The sequence below is a fragment of the Myotis myotis genome, unplaced genomic scaffold, assembly GCF_014108235.1.
Source record: "Myotis myotis isolate mMyoMyo1 unplaced genomic scaffold, mMyoMyo1.p scaffold_m19_p_14, whole genome shotgun sequence".
NCBI classification, from domain to species: Eukaryota; Metazoa; Chordata; class Mammalia; order Chiroptera; family Vespertilionidae; genus Myotis; species Myotis myotis.
The window spans coordinates 4,201,172-4,223,217 of NW_023416318.1; positions in this window are offsets into that span (position 1 = coordinate 4,201,172).

Sequence of the window (22,046 nt, forward strand, 5' to 3'; positions counted from 1 at the left end):
GTAGATATTCTATATGATAAATGGTGGCTAGAGAAGACTTCTCTAATTGGGTAAATAATATATGCAATGTTGAAAATCATACAAATTTCTGGGAAAGAGGATTCCAGAAAGTTGAAATATTGGATATAAGAACCCTAAGACAAATAGATGCTTGTGCTTGAGGAATACAACAGAAACCAAATAGCTTCAGTGAAGTGAGCAATGGGAAAGAAGATAGGATATGAGTATAGTAGCCAGAGCCAAATCAATATAGACATGTCAATAAATCTGGCTTTTTTTGAGATACATGAAAAAATTGCAGGAATCTTAGAAAATAAGTAACATGATATCTGGCAATCACACAAGAGTACCATTCTGTCTGATGTTTAGAAAACTATACTGATGAGTACAAGGGTGGAAACCTCTCGGGTGCTACATAATGAGAGGCTTGCAAGACTTATTCTGAAGTAATAGTGGTAGGATTAGGGAGAGGTGGTGGATGCTGGGGATGTTCTGAAGGTGAAAGCAACGCAATTTGCTAATATATTAGATGAGGAATGAGTTAAAGAGAGATGTTCAGAATATTTTAAAGCTTCTTATCTTTGGCAATAGAAATGACAAACTTACCATCAGGTGAGTGAAAAACTGGGAAAAGGGAAAATATGAATTGAGGAGAAGCCTGGTTAATATTTGGGAGACAAAGAAACTAAGGGGATAAAAGGGAGACACCCCCCTGCCCCCCTGGCCCCCCTCCGCCCACATTTGGTGCTCAGATTTGGGATCCAATTCCCCTGGGCCCATGGTCGGCAAACCGCGGCTCACAAGCCACATGCGGCTCTTTGGCCCCTTGAGTGTGGCTCTTTCACAAAATACCGACTTTTGCGCATGGGCCAGAAAGTTTCAATCGCACTGTACATGTGTGCCCACATGTGGTATTTTGTAGAAGACCCACACTCTAGGGGCCAAAGAGCCGCATGTGGCTCGCAAGCCACATTTTGCCGAGCCGCAGTTTGCTGACCACTGCCTGGGCCATTCAGCACCAGTGCTTCCTGTAATAAAGTATTGTTTCTGATCTTTTGAGTGCCCATTGTGTGTTTTCTGGTCCCCTGGTAAATTCTGTAACAGCAGGAATTGATGAGATTCATCATATAAGTAGAGAGATTTGCCTAAGACACCAGAATGGATAATTTCACCACCATAATGGAAGAGAAGGCCAAGTACTGCCTGGATCCAGCTAATGTGGTAGTTACAGCTTTGGGAGTAGCTGGAAGTTATCTGTGCTTTGCTACTGCATTTTTAGTGCAATGGGAAGCATGGGCATCAGTGAAGAGTCAGAGTTTGGAAAGTATATTTGATAGTTTGAGAAAAGAGTAGAAATCATTGCTTCTAGTATATGAAAAATAATTAGGGAAAATGAGTAGGCTTTTTGGGCAGCAGTAAAGCTCAATTGAAACTAATACTTAAAAATGATGTGTGTCATGGTTATCTATTTTTACTTTTAATTGCATTTAGATAAAGTGTTTCTGGTGAAGTATAAATAAAAAGGAAATGTCTACCTGGGTTAAATCTCTTAACAATTTAAAAAGTTCAAAAGTATAGGAACAGATGAAGATTTCTGAAATACTCTGCTGAAGGTCACTGATGTAGTAACACAGTTCATATGGGCATTATTTTTATCTGTTGCCAAAGGAGCTGACAGAGAAAACTTATAGGGAAAAAAAAACAATAACCCTGAAATACCATAGTAACATATCTGACAAAATAAAGGGAAATTACCTGGAGTTAAATGATTTTGAGAAAAGAGAATAGAGTGGTTTAACTAACTGCTGTGGAGTTCAAAAGAAGGAATATTTAAACATGGTGTTGAAACATTTTTCCAGAAGTAGCAATAGTCTAGATTTTAATATCTTTCTCTTTCCCTACCATATCAGGGTACACAGGAGCTAGAAAGTGTTTAGACTCGTTTTATCATATAAAAAAGGATCGTGTGACTAAGGGAACAGTGTGACAATGGTAGACTATTCATAAGCGAAGTTAGTTTTGAAAACCAGTTTTAAGCCCGGCCGGCATAGGTCAATGAGCCTATGAACCAGGAGGTCATGGTTTGATTCCCGGTCAGGTTGCATTCCCAGGTTGTGGGCGCCATACCCAGTGCAGGGCATGCAGGAGGCAGCCAGTCAATGATTCTCTCTCATCAATGATGTTTCTATCTTTCTCCCTCTCCCTTCCTCTCTTAAATCAATAAAAGTATATTGAAAACCAGAAACCATTGGTTTCTGTTTTAAATTATAACAGAAAGTAGAATAACAGAAAGTAGACTGAGAACATATTTTTATCTACTAGAAAAAATGTTCTTTTAGAGTACATAGGAAGTGGGTTGAAAGCAAACTGGAACAATCACTCTCATAAAAATTTTGTATTATTGACTAAAGATAAAGATGTGCATCCTATGAGACTTATCAATCCAACCTCACAGTCTTTGTTCCTGAGAAACCATCACATACGCAAAAGAGGAAAAGGCCCTTAGATCCTCTAAATCCTTAAGTTGAATAAAAAAATGGAAACCTAAATAGTGAAATGCGAAAATTGAACTGGAAGGTGTGGAGTTCCTCTGGGCAGGATGATTCCTGGGTCCTTATCCAGGTGAACTGGAAAAATGAAACCACGGACAAAAGGTGGCATAGGAAAAGATGGAAGTTTATTGAGAAACAAGCACAGACTCCCATGTGGGGAGGGAGAGAGAGTCCCACTAAGTCCCTTTTTTTCTAAGATTTATAAGGGCTGCAGTTCTTTGTATCTTGATATCCCCTCTGATTGGTCACTACAGCAGCTCAGAGCTCAAACCTCACATGAGGTTCCCCTCTTCTTCTCCCTTATTGTTGTTCTATTCCCTTTGGCCTTCTTTATTTTGTGAATGGATGGCTTCCTCTCCTTAATTCTGTAAAGGTATACCTTTTGTCAGCTCTCAGGCCCCTTATTCTGTGAATATAATATACCTTTTGCAGCTCCTAGCTTTGTAGCCCCGTGGTTCTCCCCATGGACCCCCTAATTCCTAAAAATTTCTAAACCTGCCTATTTTACCCATAAAAATTCCTTTCAATAGCAATTACAAATAACCTGCATAAATAAATGGTGTTATAGTATTATAGTTGATGGCAGGATGAACTATATTTATAGACATCAATAAGTACAAATCTCTAAAATCTGAGGTGGATAAAGACACCAGTTGCAGGAAGATGTATGCAAAATGTTATTAACGTAAGTAAATTATAATTAGACACAAAACAATATTCAATTTCGAGATTGTTTATGTGGACATACAGGTGTGTTGAAAATGTAGCTGCTGGATGTAAATGATACATAGAAATTTCAAAATGATTATTGCTGAGTAGAGAAGAATGCTAATGGGAACATAATGACAGTGAAAGCTTTAATTATATCCCTTGGAACATATTTTATTGCTTAGAATGAAAGAAAGAAAAAATAAAGAGAGGATGGGCTGAATAAGAAGCCCGAAACTCACCACATGGTACTGGGAAGGAGACCTCATCTAGTTTATTTTAAGCTAATGAAGGGTTGTCAGAGTTGAACATACTGGATATGAAGAATTCCTTCATCCAAGGCCTCAATTTCTTATTTCCCCTGACTAAAGTCCATTTCCTATGTGCACAAGCACATTGAAAAGAAAACACACACTTATTTTTTTTGCATTATTTTAGTTTTGTTTGAATTTAAGAAGTATGTTGCCTGAAAATGTCAAGATATTTTCATGCTAAATAATGGCAGCTACAATAAAAAGAAAAAATGCAATGTGATGAAGTTGGTTAAGTGATGAAAACTTATTCTGTGCATTCAATGGAGAACTAATGCTAAACTCTGACTTTTTTTTTTTTTTAATCTTCCCTGGGGGCCTCTAACTTTATGTGCTTCTCTGTACAAGACAAGAACAGCATCCAGAGATATCAGCCTCATCATTAGCTGCCTTGTGAATGTTTAGGTGTGCAGTTAGTCTCCAGAAGCAGCCCATATTATTCCTCAAAAGCATCACAAAATACTGAGGGCAAAATAAAAACATATGCAGAGATTGGGGCAGAAAAGTTCAAGGAGAGTGCAGGGTGTTCTTCCATTGTTTCTTGAATTTCAGTTTCCTCTCAATTTCAAGCTTCAGAATAAACTAACTTTGATAGATACAAAGGCTTTTTTTTTTATAGCAAAGACATAGGAAGAAACAAAATATAACCCCCTCTCCCACTTCAGTGGCTATTTATCAATTGGCCTTCAAGTTTACTTAACACAAAAATTACATTGTATATGCTAGTTCAATTTACCCATGAATAAGACATTTTATTAGGTTTCTGGGCAGGTTAACTGTAATAATTTCTAAACAATGCAAATGTCAATAGATTACCCAATTCTTTTCAAAATGAAATCAATCTTGGCTCCTTATTGAACAGATAAAATTGTTTGCACAACTTGATTTTTTAACCAGGCATGAAAGAAAGCAAAGTTTAAAGCAGGAAAAAAACCAAACCAAAACAAAACAAAACAAAAAAAACCTCCGGAATTCTTCCTATTGTGAAATTCTAATTTTAAGATTCTGTAAAATGGTAAATGGAATCTATAAATGGTTGTCAATCATTCAATCCAAATTGAATGAACAATAAAGCTCTGTTTTTTAGACAAATTTAGGACAAAATCTCAAGCCAGATATGTTGGCTCTATATAATTGAAGCATTGTATGTTTGATTGGACTGAGAAGGAACAAAATGCATAGAATGTCACCATGATCTCCCCTGGCTTTAGTTACCCAGATATTAAATTAAACTCAAAGATCTGGAGCAATATCTTGGAATATTCAGATTTTTAAAATGTGAAACACTCATATTTCTATCACTGAAAATATGACCAAAATTCTACAGGAACTTGTTTCTCTTTTCAGGCTGTAATGATGACTTGAATTGACTGACTTATTTCACATACCATAATTACTAAACAATCTATCAGATAATAAATAATTGCTACAAGAGAGGAACATATATTTGTAAAGTAAAAAAATAACAAAAATAACTGGCCAGAATGTGGTCACATTTAGACATTTTTTTTTCTATTTTAAAAGATTACTATGAGTAAATTCTAGTATTTGAAACCAATGGGATTTGTTTGTTTGTTTTTACCAATTCAGGATAATTTTACCAGAGCTTTGGGAAGGAAATGATTTCTCATTTGCATTAAAATCCAGACACAGCCTTTGCTGTCATCTCCCATGTTTCAGACTGTTGGAACTGTTTCATTTTAATCAATCTGCTTTTGAAGAGATGCAGACAAATGATCTCAACATCTTCAAGCCCTTTATGTGCAAGCAAATCACTGCTGAGAAAAAAAAAAAAATATATATATATATATATATATATATATATATATATATATATATATATTCTCCCTTCAGCCTCTAATTGGAAGGCAATTGGTTTCTTCACTTTTTTCACTACTGGTGCTTGGGGAAAATTGTTTCTTATCTTCACCTTCCATTTTCAAGGTGGGAGGTGTGCTTATTTAGAGGGTATGTACTGGTTCTCTACCTAGTATAGCCTCCCAGTCCTCTGCATGTCTACGCAGCCTTGCTTGGTCTAAATTTGTTTACTTTTCTCACTGCCTATAATATTTTAAAAAGCATCCCTTCATTAGTATATTTTGTGGATGCATCCTTGTCTGCTGTGTGTTAGGATGTTTTTAGTGTGATAAGCATAGAGATTACATAAAATGTTCTCATCTCCCAGAGGATCATATTTGATATCCTGCATTTAATTTCAGATAGTGTCTGAAGCATTTTAAGAGTCACCATTACCCAGTAAAAAGAAATGTTCAGAAATAGTTCCAGCATGCTAGTTTCAGTTGGCTTGAGGAATACAAATGATGGTACCAAAAATTATGATATGTTATAGACATTTGTGGATTTAATATACTGTTCAATCAAAATTGTCCTAGAGGCTCATATTAAATTCCTAGTTGAGATTCTTGTATTTATAAGAAAGAAAATGAAAACAAGCTAATAAGCTGAAACCAAAGAGTATAATATAAACCTGTGGAAATAAAGATAAGAATTTCAGCTAATGACTTTATTTGTATGAGATGCTAATGAATCATTAACTTTTATTCTATTAAATGTACCAGTATTTACAAAGGCCTGCTTTTTGCCTACTTGTGTGCTAAGAAAAATGGATATAATAATAAATAAACATAGATTCTACTTTAAAAAAACATTATTCTCTGCTACAAAAAAAAATGTACATGTCAACAAGTATTTGAAGTGTATATTTCTATTTCAAGATGTGGTCAGGGGACAGTTAACTTTTCGCCTAGTCATGAGAAGTGGGCTCATGCAAGGGTCGGTCCTATCTAAAGTGAAAACTTTGTGGTTTGGAGTGAGGGAAAGGACCTCACTAGAGAGACAAGGATGAGTGGAGAACAATGGGAGGAGAGGGAAAGAGGCATTTCAGGCCCTAGCAAGAATGGCCAAAGGCAGAGGAATGCAAAGGTGAACTGTGCCTTGCTGCCCCATAACGAGCATTCCGGGTGCTGAGCGGAAGCTGAGACAGCAGAGGTGGCCAGTGCGGGTGGTTTGCGGGTTTTGTCCAGCATACCACCAAGTGTGGGATCAATCCTAATGGTAAACGTGAGATGCAAGTATGAGCTGTTGGGTTCGTTGTCTCCAGATGAGGAATGAATTCACGGTTAAGAGAGAGGTAAGCAAAGGGAAGCACAGTTTATTTCTATGGTTGACATCCTGCCTATCTTATATCCTGACCATCTGGCTCATCTTCTCTTTATCTATCATCTTCCCTCCCCGTGGCCCTTACCCTAAACTGCCTGATCCTATCTAACTCCTCCAGAGGACCTGTGAAGGAACACAAGAATTGAATAAATTAAACATAACAATTTAGAACATAATCACATTTTAGAAGTTATTTCCGTCAGCTCCCGAATCCAGTACAGGGGATTGTTTTGTAGCATTATTGGCAGAAGGTGCTTCTTCCTTTCTTCTTCCATCTGCCTTATTCCTTTCCTTCTTAAACATCTTAAATCATTATTTTTTTTTTCATTTTGTGTTCTTATTGCTTTCTAAAGAAAATAATATTTTGCCCGTCTAGTGTGGCTAAGTGGTTGAGCATTGACCTATGAACCAGTAGGTCATGGTTTGATTTCTGGTTGGGGCACATGCCAGGTTGCAGGCTCGATCCCCAGGGGGGATGTGCAGGAGGCAGCCGATCAATGATTTACTCTCATCATTGATGTGTGTCTCTCTCTCCCTCTCCCTCTCCCTTCCTCTCTGAAATCACTATTTTTAATATATTTTTAGTGATTTCAGAGAGGAAGGGAGAGAGGGAGAGAGAGACACACACACACATCAATGATAAGTGAGAATCATTGATTGGCTACCTCCTGCAAGCCCCGCACTGGGGATTGAGCCCACAACTCAGGCATGTGCCCTTGACAGGAATTGAATCTGGGACCTTTCAGTTCATAGGCTGATGCTCTATCCACCAAGCCAAACCGGCTAGGGCTAAAAATATTCTTTAAAAAAGAAAATAATATTTTAAGAAAATATACATATTTACCAACTTTTTACCACTTTTATCTATGCACATAGTTTTAAACAAAATGGGTTCATGATTATGGATTTTTTTTTACTGTTAGCAAACTATCACAAACATTTTCCCCAATATATAAAAAATAATTTTAAAATATAAATTATAAATATGTATTCCACTAAATTATATGTTATTAAAAATGTAAAAGAACATAAAGTAAAATGCAAAATTTACTGCTGTACCTCTCATCATAAATTCCTACTCTTCAATAACTTAAAATAATGTCTTATGTATCATCCAGTAATTTAAAATTTATATATTTATATATATTCGCTTGAACAAATTAGTGCATAATATATACAGTACATCTTTTACATATATACATGACTTTTACATCTTTTAAAACAAAATTTCCATATTAGTATATATAGAATTTCTCTTTCTTTCCCATTACTGATTATTACAATGTGTGGATAAATTATAATTATAATCATTTTCTTTAGTATTTAGGCACCTCTTATTTTGTCATTACCAAAATGTTACAACTAATAATTTTCAATATTTATAAATGGTTTTAATTTTGGATGAATGTGTGGGGGGTGGTTTGGTGTGGAGAATGGCTACAGCATTTGGACAGCTTCAAACCTCAGACTAATGAGAGGGCAAGATCCTCTGGTGGCAAAACCACGTGCAAGTCCCAGCACAGCTCTAGCCAAAGGCCATAGTTGTAAGCTTGACCTTATGGTCCGAACCTGTGGTCCCAGGAGGTTGAGTGATGTGGGTTTGATAGACTTCAGATGCATGTAATTGAGTAGATTCGCAATCCGTGAGAACATTGTAAACATCTTAACCAGGCCCTTACTTTGCCTCGTGGAATCTGGCTATAAAATAAAGACTTGGCTTGCAGGCCTGGCGCTGTCTCTCCATCAGAGAGAGCAGTGTCCCACCTAGCCCCAGCTTTATTCTCTTGTCTGTCTCCTTTAATCCTGCACCACAGCCCCTCAGGTTCACCCATAGCCCATAGCCGTGCTGGTGCAGCACAGTTTGGGACTTCAAAGGGCAGGAAGACAACTTGCATGGAGATGGAAAAACAAATGTTTATTAAATAAATGTTTACTGGTCTACCTTTAACAGTGGGACACAGAGAGGACTTTGAACAAAGGGGCCCTGACAGGTCCCTCTCTGTCTGTCACAGGCAAGTTTATATTAAATGATAATTGTCTGTGACAATCTCCCTTGCTGGAGCAGGTCCTCTATCTAAATTTCTGCAAGCAGTTAGGGAGGATGTCAAATGTTTTTCCTAAGTCGTTCATTTCTTAATAATCAACTTAAAATTTACATTGTAAAAGGAACATTTTGGGGTGGCAAATTCTGCTTCCTCTCAAGTACAGTCTATGGATCTTTCACTTTATAGAATTTGCCTTCAGTGTCATGCTTAGGAAATTTTTAATCAGTTTGGTTTACAATTTTGGATGTTTCACAAACTTATTTTCTCCCGCTCCTCAAATCCTACTAAGAATAGCTCTCAGTGACTAAGGACAGAGAGAATGAGAAGAGCAATTTCAACAAACATTTCAATCATTTTCAGGAGACTGAAATCAGATAACTTAGGATAACAGACTTAGCAGGGCAGACAACACTACATATTAAAATTCTTGGAGATAAAGAATACCTGATGATTTAAACAGGACGAATTGAATACCTCAGACCTGATATACATGGCTACAAACAAAAATATACCCCTGGCTTTAACTCCCCAAAATCAGGAATGAAAAATAAAGTGTATTCCCAAGAGAATCTGAAATGGAAATGCTCTGAATTCAGGAGTCTAAAGCCCAGAGTTAACAAAGGTGAGCGTCAAAGCTGTAAGAAAACTGGTGGGCGTTTGAGTGGATGCTGCCTGAGCCCAGCTTCTCCCCCCTCCTCTGCTTTTAGAACTCTGGCAACCATGCCTAACTCCGAGGCAGGAGATCGGTAGGTGCTTGTGTGGAATATTGAATACCTCTAGAAAAATACAAATATTTACAGGTTTCTTAATAAACATCTATTTCAACCTGGGCTCTGCTCAGAATATTCACAGTCAACAAGGTCTGCTTAAACATTTGGCTCTTCCAAGAAGGCTTTCAAGACAAAGTACTAAATGTAGGAAGAAAAAATTCACAATTACATTGTGAGAATGGAAGGGTGATGGTACCTAAAAATAGATATGAAATAAGTATTATCTACTATAAAAGAAAGTAAATAGGTAACAGTCTGTATTGAATAAAGTAAGAAGTAGCAATGTTTGTATACTCTTTATAAATATGCAGGTACAAATCAGAAGAAACAGGCACACATAGTGGTCTGCTAATTTTTGTTTTAGGTCTTTCTTTCAAATGCATATGGTATTGATTTGGTAAAAAAAAATATAGTGTTTTCTTTACTGTATTCTATAAATAAGCTATACATGTTTTTCAGGCCCTTTCTTTCTTTCTTTCTTTCTTTCTTTCTTTCTTTCTTTCTTTCTTTCTTTCTTTCTTTCTCCTTCCTTCCTTCCTTCCTTCCTTCCTTCCTTCCTTCCTTCCTTCCTTCCTTCCTTCCTTCCTTCCTTTCTTTCTTTCTTTCTTTCTTTCTTTCTTTCTTTCTTTCTTTCTTTCTTTCTTTCTTTCTTTTTCTTTCATTTATACCTTTACACAATTTGGATTTTGGGGGGTGAGGGCAAACAATAATTTAAGACGCACAGACCCTTGCCCTCATTTGGAGCAGTGGCAATTTAGGATCGCTACATGATCATTACTGGAGCAGGAAGAATCTGGCAATAGAAATCAAAAGACAAATAAGTATCACTTAAACTGATCCTGATTGATTTTTAAAAACAATATATTTTATTGATTTTTTTACAGAGAGGGAGAGGGATAGAGAGTTAGAAACATCGATGAGAGAGAAAGATCGATCAGCTGCCTCTTGTACACCCCCTACTGGGAAGTGCCCGCAACCAAGGTACATGCCCTTGACCACAATCGAACCTGGGACCCTTCAGTCCGCAAGCCGATGCTCTATCCACTGAGCCAAACTGGTTAGGGCCCTGCTTGATTTTTTTTTTTTAATATATTTCTTTATTGATTTCAGAGAGGAAGGGAGAAGGAGAGAGAGAGAAACATCAATGATGAGAGAGAATCATTGATTGGCTGCCTCCTTCACGCCCCTCACTAGGGATCAAGCCCACAACCCAGGCATGTGCCCTTGACTGGAATTGAACCTGGGACACCTCAGTCCACAAGCCGATGCTCTATCCACTGGGCCCTGCTTGATTTTTTAAGAGGAAAATAAAGTGGCTTTTCAAAGACAGCTACCTTACATGTATTTACATTTTCCTCTCCTCAACTATGGAAACACTGTTGATAAACCTTTCTAAGGGGATATTTTTTTCATCTGTTCATGGCACCCTTTCCCCACTCACCAGCTGAGGACTTTGCTCTAGTCCTCCCTTTTCCTTTCTACTTGATTGTGCCAATCAGCATGCAAACTTTGTGTGTTTCCTAAAGAAATATTTAATTTAATGAACAAAACAATAAACAAATAAGTAAAATTCTTTTGATTTTGAATCTCTATCAATTTTCTATTCCTCATCTCTCTCTCTCTCTCCCTCTCTCTCTCTCTCTCTCTCTCTCTCTCTCTCTCTCTCTCTCTCTCTCTCTCTTTCTCTCTTATTAATCCTCACCCAAAGATATTTTCCCATTGATTTTTAGAGAGGACGTAAGGGAGGGGGAGAGACACAGAGAGAGAAACATGGATGTGAGAGAAGCACATCAATTGGTTGCCTCCCACAGAAGCCCCAACCAAGGTGAGGACTGAGCCTCCTGGAATCAAATCTGGGACCCTTCAGTCTGCAGGTCACCACTCTATCCACTGAGCCAAACCAGCTAGGCTCCATCTCTCTTCTTTACAGCAAAGTGATTCATCTCACATTTTGTCTATCCTTGCGGATCCCAGATATTAGCTTCTCATTCCCTTTTAAATTAATCCCAATAATACTACTGCTATAGTCACCCCACTGAAGTGTACGTTACCAAGATTACCATGACAACCACGTTTCCATGTACAGTGATCAATTGCAGGCTTCACCTGTGTGCCCTATCAGCAGTGATCTTTCTCACTTGCCTGAAATGCTGTTTTAGGTAGTTTCTGAAGGATAGCACAATCTCCTGATTTTCCTTCTTTCTCATTTGTTGCTCACTTTTCCTTATACTGCAGTGTATGCCGCTATATACTGGTATGCCCAGAACGCAGCCTCTGAACTTCTTCTCCAGTTACATTCCAGTGTGATTTCATCTAGTCCCATTGATTTAAATATCACATATATCACATATTCTCCAATACTTTCCAAATTGCATCCCCTTTCTAGACTTCTTTTTTAAATTCATGAATCAAATTATTGACTGCCAAAAGTACCCCTTCTTTTAATAGACCCCTTCAATTTAACACCACATTATGTTCCTGACTTAATATGAATTTCTTGATTCTCTCAAATAAGTTTCGCCTGCATTTTTTTTCTGTCCCTGAAAATAAAACTTCTCATTGTCTAGACCAGTGGTCGGCAAACTGTGGCTCGTGAGCCCTATGCGGCTCTCTGGCCCCTTGAGTGTGTCTCTTCCACAAAATACTGACTTCTGCGCATGGGCTGAAGTTTCAATCGCACTGTACGTGCGTGCCCGCACGTGGTATTTTGTGGAAGAGCCACACTCAAGGGGTCAAAGAGCCACATGTGGCTCGCGAGCTGCGGTTTGCCAACCACTGGCCTAGACCAAAAAAATCCTGAAAGATGCTTTATTTCTTAACTTAGGGCTTCCATCTATTTTTAGTAAATCTTGTTGTTGTTTTTAGTAAATCCTATCACTAGTCATACCTTTAATGCTTTTTTCCTGGTCCAAATCATTATACTCTCTCACTCAGAAAACTATGGTAGTCTACTAAATGGATCCTTTGTTTTTAGTTTCTGTCTACTCTCAACATAACATCCTGAGTGAGCTTGTAGTGATTGTTTCACAATACATATGTGTCTCAAAGTATCAAGTTATACACTTTAAATACATGATTTTTTAAATCAATTATACTTCAATAAGCCTATGGGGAAATGTCTTGGTTCAAGCCACTTCTCTCTTCAAATACTTTCAATGGCTTCCAGTCTCCAAGTGAAAGTCAATGGCTTATTATCATGCCTTCCATTACCTTCTGTCTCCTCACACACACCCCCACCCGCCCCGCCCCACATCCCCAGTCACTCCCCAGCCATATTGTCTTTCTTACTATTCCTTAAACAAAACAAACCCCCATCCAACCCCAGGGCCTTTACACATGCTCTCTGTTTTGCCTGGAAATATCTTTCTCCCAATTTTTTATAGCCCTCTTCATTGTTGCTCCATTGATTTCCATATCTAATAAACTGCTACGTATCCACCATGCCTTTTCTGATTATTCAATTATAAAAAGCTACCACCCCTAATTTTTGTTTATTGAAAAATAAGTAGAAAGAACTTGGAAGTATATAAAGTAAAAAGGTGTAAATTCACACCAAACACATACATACTCATTCCACAAGGGATACCGTTTTGGTTTGTAAACTTTTTTCAGTTTTCTTATGGTAAAGTCTTTGACAAAACATTACACACTCCTAAAAATTCCATCTCTCTATATTTTTTCTACTATTTGGGAGAATCATTTAAAATTCACTGAGCCTTTCATATAACCATCTACCAGGTATTTGAAAAATTATTTTTGTCCCCATTTTATCATCCCATTTCCAAATACCATGTTTTTTATTACTTTCTATTTCTATAAGCTTAGAAATAAAACATTTTGTCATATTTGACCTTTTCCCCTATTACTCTAAACAAAAATAGTATTTTCATTTTCCTAGCTTTAAATTCATTTAGCAATCTGGTACAACTTTGACTGAAACTGCATACTAAAAACAAGTTGGAACTGTCTTATAATATCCAAATTACCTTGAATTTAAATTTAGTTTTTTATATATTTCTACTCTTTTGAACCTTTAACATTTTTCTTGCATGAGAAGATTCAAAAGTTGTTGTTGTTCTACCATTCTGCCTTCTCATTTTATTATATTTTTGCTACATTACTGTTTTTTTCCAAATAATAGGCCTAACCTCTTCTCCTACTTCTTATTAATGAAAACATAACAAACAAAAAATAAAACTTCTGTGAATTAGTTGTAATATTTTATAAACTTCAGTTCATCCTGGCACTGGTTTCAATCCAGACTTCTGGCATTTTATATCAATACTTTCTTCCATGGATAAAATCCATCTCATAAGTTTCAGGGATGCCACAGCATTTGATGTGTGCTTTGGAAAATTTTTTCAATTGTGTTGGGATAATTGCGACTATATCGGGCTAAATTTAATTTTTCAGTAATTTTAATATTCCTCTTAGTTAAGCTTCTATTTATGAATCCCATGCACTGTAAGAGTGCAAATACCAGCACTTTCAATGTGGACTTGGTTCTGCTCCCAGCTCTTATGTGTATAAACTTGGACATGCTTCACAATATCTGTGAGTCTCAGGTTCCTTCTCTGTAGAATGAGGGAAATAACTTACATCCTGCAGTTTTGTGTCCTTGTAGTGTTTTTGTTTGAGCTAATATTTTTAAATAACTTTTACAAACTAGATGTTCAATAAGCAGATGATGATAGTGGTGATGAGGATGATAGTCATGAGACTATATCTTTATTTACAATGTTTAAATTCTCTAATAAAGCACACGTGAACTATGCTTTCATGACTTCTGTTCTTTTATGTTATTTTGTATTTTGTTACTGAGAACTTCAAGGTGACTGTCTTAGTTATTTTGGCCGGTTATAAAAAAAAACATACATAGAGTGGGTGGCTTAAACAATTAAGCTCATTTCTCACAGTTCTGGAGGCTGTACTGTCCAAGATCCAGTTGCCAGCCGGTTCAGTGACTGATGAGGGCATGATTCCTGGATTGCATATGGCCAGCTTCTGTGTATCCTCATGTGGTAAAGAGCAGAGAGCAATCATCTCTAGAATGGCCTCTTTTATAGGGCACTGATCCCATTCATCAGGGCTCTTCCCTCATAACCTAATTCCTTTCCAAATGCCTTCCCTCCATATACTATCATATTGGGCATTTGGAAGTCAACATATGAATCTGGGGGCAGAGGGCACAAATGTTTAGTCCACATCACTGTCATAATAACTGTATCATTCCTTGTGGGAGCGTATCTGTAGATGCCGCAGAAAACTGCTGGTTCCGGGTGCGTGGCCACTGTGACCTCAGAATGTCCCTCTCAGGTATGTTGGCAGTTACTGGGGAAATGGAACCAACTATGGTCAAGGGTAGTCTGGGAAACGGGGCAAGTTAATATTAGTAGCTAGAGCAATGGGGTGAAGTTGATTAATGATGTTTTAAGTAATTCACTTGTTTTAGTAACTGCACTTAGCAACAATGATTGATTGTATAACTTTGAAGGAAATAAATAGTCTAGAACATCCACTGAAAGGCGCCGCTAGCTGGCCATTCACCTGCATGTTGTGTAGGTGTCTTAGTTTTCCTTTCCACAATTCCTGATATTTATTTTCATTGACATAAATTAGATCTAGATTATCAATTTTTCTATTCTCTCATTCTGAGAGATAAATGTGCCAATAGGGGTGAGCAAAAGTAGGTTAAATTACCAACCATCATTATATAAAAGATAAATCCTAAGTAAGAATATGAAATAATGCCGAAACTGGTTTGGCTCAGTGGATAGAGCGTCGGCCTGCGGACTGAAAGGTCCCAGGTTCGATTCCGGTCAAGGGCATGTACCTGGGTTGCGGGCATATCCCCAGTAGGAGATGTGCAGGAGGCAGCTGATCAATGTTTCTCTCTCATCTATGTTTCTAACTCTCTATCTCTCTCCCTTCCTCTCTGTAAAAAATCAATAAAATATATATTTTTTTAAAAAAGAAATAATAATAATAATAATTATAATAAAGCAAATAATACAATGATTAATAAATAAATAACCCTAACTCTATGTACATAATAAATAAATAATAATACAAGAAATAAACTCTGGTTTTTGAGTACTCCCCATTGCAAACCTACATTTGCCTACTAATACCCCTGTATTAGTTGAGATGCTCTGATAAATGGAATTTCCGGTAGATTTCCAAAAGTTTGGAGTCCCCTCAATGCAACAAGTGTTGCTTCTATGTGAACATCACATTCTATTTTGTAGAAGCATGCCTTGGTTGCCAGCTGTGTTTTAAAACACTTCCACAAAAATACTGCCTTTGTTTAATTGTAGCGTCAAGTGATATGCAAAACAAAGTCTTACTTATGGAAAAATCATACCTTGACATTTTTCATAAGTCCCTTACTCTAGTTGTGGCATCCATATGCTTAGAGGAAAACTATTTCAATCATATCCTTGGAGATCTAGAATTGGAAATCTTTAAAAAAAAGAGGCAGAAAACATCACCTCTGCCTCAGCATTCTGTAGTTTTCTACCTATATCTTCAGAGTTGACCTGGAATTCCTAGTTCTTGTAATTCCATAGGGTGTTCACTCTAGTATCAACAGAAGCGATTTTTAACCTTGTCAAAGGTGATTCATCTTAAACTTGGTATATAAGGACTAGTCAACGCAAAGCTGGGGCAGGAAGTAGGCTGTGGGACCTGATGGCAGTGCTGAGGCTAATTCTCCTTCTCATATGCCAGCTCCCACTGACTACTGCTCAAAACTTCTCAACTGGACTTTTATACCATGAGCCTGAGCTACTTGCTAAAATGAACATTCTTCTAGAAAAAGGTTAGTACTTGAGTCCTGCCTGTCAATATAAAAGACTTGGATGAAAATAATCAAAACAATTAAGATACTTTTGCATTTTTTTCTGCAATTTACTGTCTATATAAGGAAGTACACTTGCTCAACTATGATATATTAACAGTATCTACCTTAAGTTTTTTGAAAAAAATCAACCAAGATGGCTTTATGAAAATATCTTAAATATATTAAGTTAAATTTATAATTTTATAAATGTTTTTTTTTGAGGGGAAAATGAAACACAGCATGGACGCTTGTCTAAGCACTCCCCTTCTCCAAACTTCACTTTCTTTTTTTTTTTTTAAATATATTTTATTGATTTTTTTACAGAGAGTAGGGGAGAGGGATAGAGAGCTAGAAATATCAATGAGAGAGAAAAATCGATCAGCTGCCTCTTGCACGCCCCCTACTGGGGATGTGCCCGCCACCAAGGTACATGCCCTTGACCGGAATCGAACCTGGGACCGTTGAGTCCGCAGGCCAATGCTCTATCCGCTGAGCCAAACCGGTCAGGGCCAAACTTCACTTTCTTCACCTGTAAAGGGAATGGCATCATCCACATGTAAGAAAATATTATAATAATTGCTTTCACAAGTATAGTATTTTACTCACCTAGTATAATGCCTGTCACATATGGTGCTGAAAAGTATAATTCTTTACTTGGTTTCCTCCCTTTAATGTGCAAAATGATTTAGAGAAAGTTTTTATGAAGAAAATGTAAGAGAGTACAGATGCATATGGATATCGGAGGACAGAGATCCCCAAGGTGGGCGGGGCCACACTGAGTAATAGTAGCTAACACATATGGTTACTATACGTCTGACACTTTTCTAAGACCTTTGCATATATTAACTTATTTTATTTTCACAAAAATCCTAGAAGGTAGGATTTTTTAATTTTAAATTATGATATCTAATTTAAACATGAGGAAAATGAGTTACTAGGACATTAACTATCTTCCTAAGACTACAGTGGGGCCTTGACTTACGAGTTTAATTCGTTCCGTGATGGAGCTCATAACTCAAATTACTCGTATGTCAAATCAAAAGTGAACGAGTGAGACACGTGATGCTGGGCTGATGTTGTGGGTTCACTGTGATGTTCGTTGCACCAACTAGCGGTGGGGTATCTGAAGCTGGATCGTAACCGGAATTTTAGCTCGCAACTCAAAGCAAAAAATCGGCTGAGAGACTGCTCGTATCTCGAAAAACTCGTTAGTCGGGACACTGGTAAGTCAAGGTCCCACTGTATACAGTTAGGAAGCAGTGGAGCTGAAATTTGACCCCAACTGGTGTGGCTCTTATATGCCTGCTCTTTGAGCCACTATACTCAGATGAGTCACTGTAAAAAGGACTCAGATCTCAGATTCTTGCCCTTCTTAACAATCTTCTCATAATGTAGTACATTAAGAGTAAAATAGACAAAATTGGAATAGCGTCCATTTCACACCCCTAAAATTGTATTGCATTGATCTTTCTGTGCCAGAAAGAAATCGCTGTGCCTAAAATCTGTTTTCTGTCTCAACTCAGCAGTTTCTCTCTGAATCCTCTCTATTTTGGCAGGTAGACAAGGTCACAAAATACACAACTGCTTGAATTTTTTTAAGGAGCCTCTTGACCACAAAGTCAGTGACATTTCCAGCTTTTTAATTATACATGCAAGCCTCTTTCCCCCTGCATAATGCTGAGCAATAATCCAGGCCCATTCTTTCCTCTGGGTGGCTATTTGGGACATAAAGCATTTGTATTATGTGTTAATCAGCACATTTATATTTTTGGAGGGTATATATGGACACAACATGCAGGAATTCACTTACTCCATATAATGAATTTATAGTCATGAGGTGCTCACAAAAGGCTTAGAAAATGTTGGCTATTGTTCTCTTTTAGGAAAATATATTGCCTAAGGCTGTAGAAGTGCTGACTATTGGGGAACCAAAGTGGATTTAAAGGAAGCAAATAGCGTGACATAAAGTTACATTAAAATAACTTTTAAGAATTTGATCCGGAGGCTTGGAAGCCAAGCAGCAAGGAAGGTGAGGGCTCCAGTACTTGCAAATGAGTGCTTCTTGCCAAGATTTAGAGACTGGTTGTCTCTGCAAGATATATAAATTACACAGAAATTCTATTATCACTTGGTGCTCAGTCCACAACAAGCAAATGTAATGTGAGGTGCAAGTCTGCAAGTCTGAAATCAGAATCAGAGTAGCACAATTATTGTGTCTCAACAGTCCCTGTCAACTTTTAAATGCCATTATTCTTATGTCTACAGAAAGGAAAATTATTCAGTAGTGTTACATAGGAAATATTTCATATAGGAGCTGAATCTTAAATGTCACTTGAATAATTTTCTTGAAATATATATTTTTTAATTTCAATGAAGAAGACATAGGAGGGCATTTTGAATCAGAGGAACAGAACTTGAAACTGGGCCATTAAATATCATAATAAGAATTTCATTTTTAAAATGTGGATATTCTTTCTTTGAAGACCCACTAGTCACATTTCACTGTGATGCATTGTTGAGCATTAACTTGATATATGTCCCTTTTCTCTTGATATGATGTTTTCTTACCTCCTATAGAGCGAGGGAGAAAATCACTATTGATACCTTAAAAATCTTGGTTCTCCCTTGGGTGGATAGAAAAGTTCCTTGCCTGGAGAGATTGCACTTTGAATGGTTCAGAATTATTGAGACACCAGAAAACTCAAAGGATCATAATAAAGAATTTATGAGGTGTAAAAAAAATGCAGTTGCAAAGACTAAAATAACCACAGCACTATCAAAATAATACTGTGCAAATTTTAATCATCCAATATGTTAAAGATAAAACAGAATAATTTTAAAGCTTTGAGACACATGCAGTATAGATATCAGAATGTTATATTTTGGCCATTTCTGCAGTACATGTCAGGATCATTACAAAGGTTAACGTGTTCAATACATTTGCTCCTCAGTAATTAAATAAATGGGCGTATATTCAATAAAAACCATGAAATCTGTAACACTAAAAGCATCCATTTACAATTCCCAATTCTATCTTTAAAATGTGTTTGAATTTTTAAAATTATAAGCTACTAAAATTAACAGTATAATTATTTATGCTTTTGTAAAAAAGCAAAAATTATTGAGTGCCTTATATCTGTATTGGGGTATTAAGTTGTATAGTTTCTTGAATCAAAACAACTTAGTCAAGAAGGAGAAGAGACCTGAAATCTGAGGTCAAGAGGGAGAAAGAAAGGGTTCCTGTCATAATCTATGGTGAAACAGGTCTGATCAACCTAAAACTTGATTGAGGAGAATTTCCTCTGAGTGGTCTCCAGAGAGGAATCAGTGTGGTTATATCAGACTCGAGGCCCCGTGCATGAATTCATGCATGGGTGGGGTCCCAAGGGAGGTGGAGGGAAGCCGGGATGTGATGGGCCCTCCAGGCGGGCGGTGGGATGCTCTTGCTGGCCTGGGATCCGGATCTGTCCAGCTGACATTAGCGCTGGTTGTCGGGAGCCACCTGTGGGCCACTTTTATGTTGTTTCTTCCTTCTGGAGTGCTGGCAGTGCTGTTGGGATCATGCTGGTGGACCTGGTCCATAGGTGCCTGACATGTTCTCCGGAGATTAGACCTACAGGACTACTAAGGGAGTGAGTGGCTGCTGCCAGGCTGGTGGGCCACTGAGACGGGTGGTCAGCTAAGAGGGGCTCCTGCTGTGGGAGCGCACTGACCACCAGGGGGCAGCTCCTGTGTTGAGCTGTTTCTTTTGCTTCTCAAGGTGCATGCTAGGAATAGAATGTTCTAGCTGTTCTTCCTCATTCATGTGTTTTGTCCCTCATCTGTGATAGTTACACCGGAGGTTGTTAGGCATCTCTCTTGATGTGGCCCCTAACATTTGAACTATCTAAAAGAAAGGTGGCTCCAGGGTAATAATAAGATTTATTTTTATTTAGTTGTGTATTTATTTATTTTTGTATTTATTCATTTTAAATCTTTATTGTTTAGAGTGGTACAGACGTTCCCCTTTTTTTCCCATTCCACCATTGCTCCCCTCCACCCAGTCCCCACCCACTCTAGACCTTCACTACCTTATTGTCTGTATGCATATAAATTCTTTGCTTAAGCTCATCCTGACCCCCTTCCTTCTGAGATTTGTCAGTCTTTTCCTTGTTTCCATGCCTCTGGTGCTGTTTTATTCATCAGTTTATTTTGTTCATTAGATTCCTTGATTCCTTATTTGTTTATTTTGACTTTTAGGTTCAATTGTTGATAGATATGTATTTTTCTTCTTTTTTGGTACAAACTTCTTTATTAACAATGAGCAGTGTGTAAAAAGGCCTTTTTTTATTTTGACTAACAGAAAAATCAAAGATTAATTTGGACCTTTTTTGTAACAACTATGTGTAATATTATTACCCCAATAATTGTGAAAAAACTTCTAAATCAGGGAATCATATTTCTTTTTTTTAATTTCTTTTTTTTAATTAAAAAAGAGACTTCTTCTTCTTCTTCTTCTTCTTCTTCTTCTTCTTCTTCTTCTTCTTTCTTCTTCTTCAACATTTCATGTAATACTGGTTTCGTGGTGATGAGCTCCTTTAGCTTTTTTTTGTCTGTGAAGCTCTTTATCTGACCTTCAGTTCTAAATTATAGCTTTACTGAGTAAAGTAATCTTGGTTGTAGGTCCTTGCACTCCCTTTTGGCCTGCAAAGTTTCTATTGAGAAATCAGCGGATAATCGTATGGGTGTTCCTTTGTAGGTAACTAACTGTTTTTCTCTAAGATTCTCTCTTTGTCTTGGCATTTTAATTATGACATGTCTTGGTGTGGTTGAAAACAGGCTTCCAAAAGGAGTTTCACAAAATTTCAAAAGCTAACACTTCTAATCCTTTTATAAATTTTATAATCACTTCAACTACATTGACTTAGTTATAGGAAAGTATAGGACCAGCTCACATATGCCAGGAGATGAGAAATCCATTTCACCTATGGATAAGAGCAGTGGTAATGTATTTGTGTCCATCCACCACAGAAACTAGCTCTCTTTAAATTAGGATTACCTGTATGATGGACAGTCATTCTTCACATAATCTCTTGGTCTAAGATAACTGCCTTTGCATGAAACCAGAAGGTGGAATGAAGTAAAAAGAGTACTGTCCAACTACAGCAGGAAGGTAGAGGAGGTTAGGGAAGCGGGGCGGGGGTGGTGTAAGAGATCAACGGAAGGACTTGTATGCATGCATATAAGCACAACCAACAGATGCAAGACACTGGGGGTGGAGGGACGAGGGCAAGTGTCAGGGGGTAGGGGTGGCCGGGAGGAGGTCAGTGGGGAAAAATAAAAAGGAGACATATGTACTACTATTTGTAATACCTTAAACAATAAAATATTTTTTTTTTTAAAAAAAAGAGTACATCTCCCTTAGCCAGCACATGCTGAAAATTGTCCTCACCACTTCTGCTTTCATTTTCTTAGCCAAAATGTGAACTTAGTAACATGGCCAAACCTAGCTCGAAGGGAAACTGGAAAATGTAGTCTTCAGGCACACATGGGCCAGCTATCAAATCCGGGGCTCTTTTTCTATTAAAGAAGGGGAAACAAGACATTGTGAGCCAACTAGAAGTTCTGGCACAAAGTTAAGTAGTGTTTAAATTGCATAT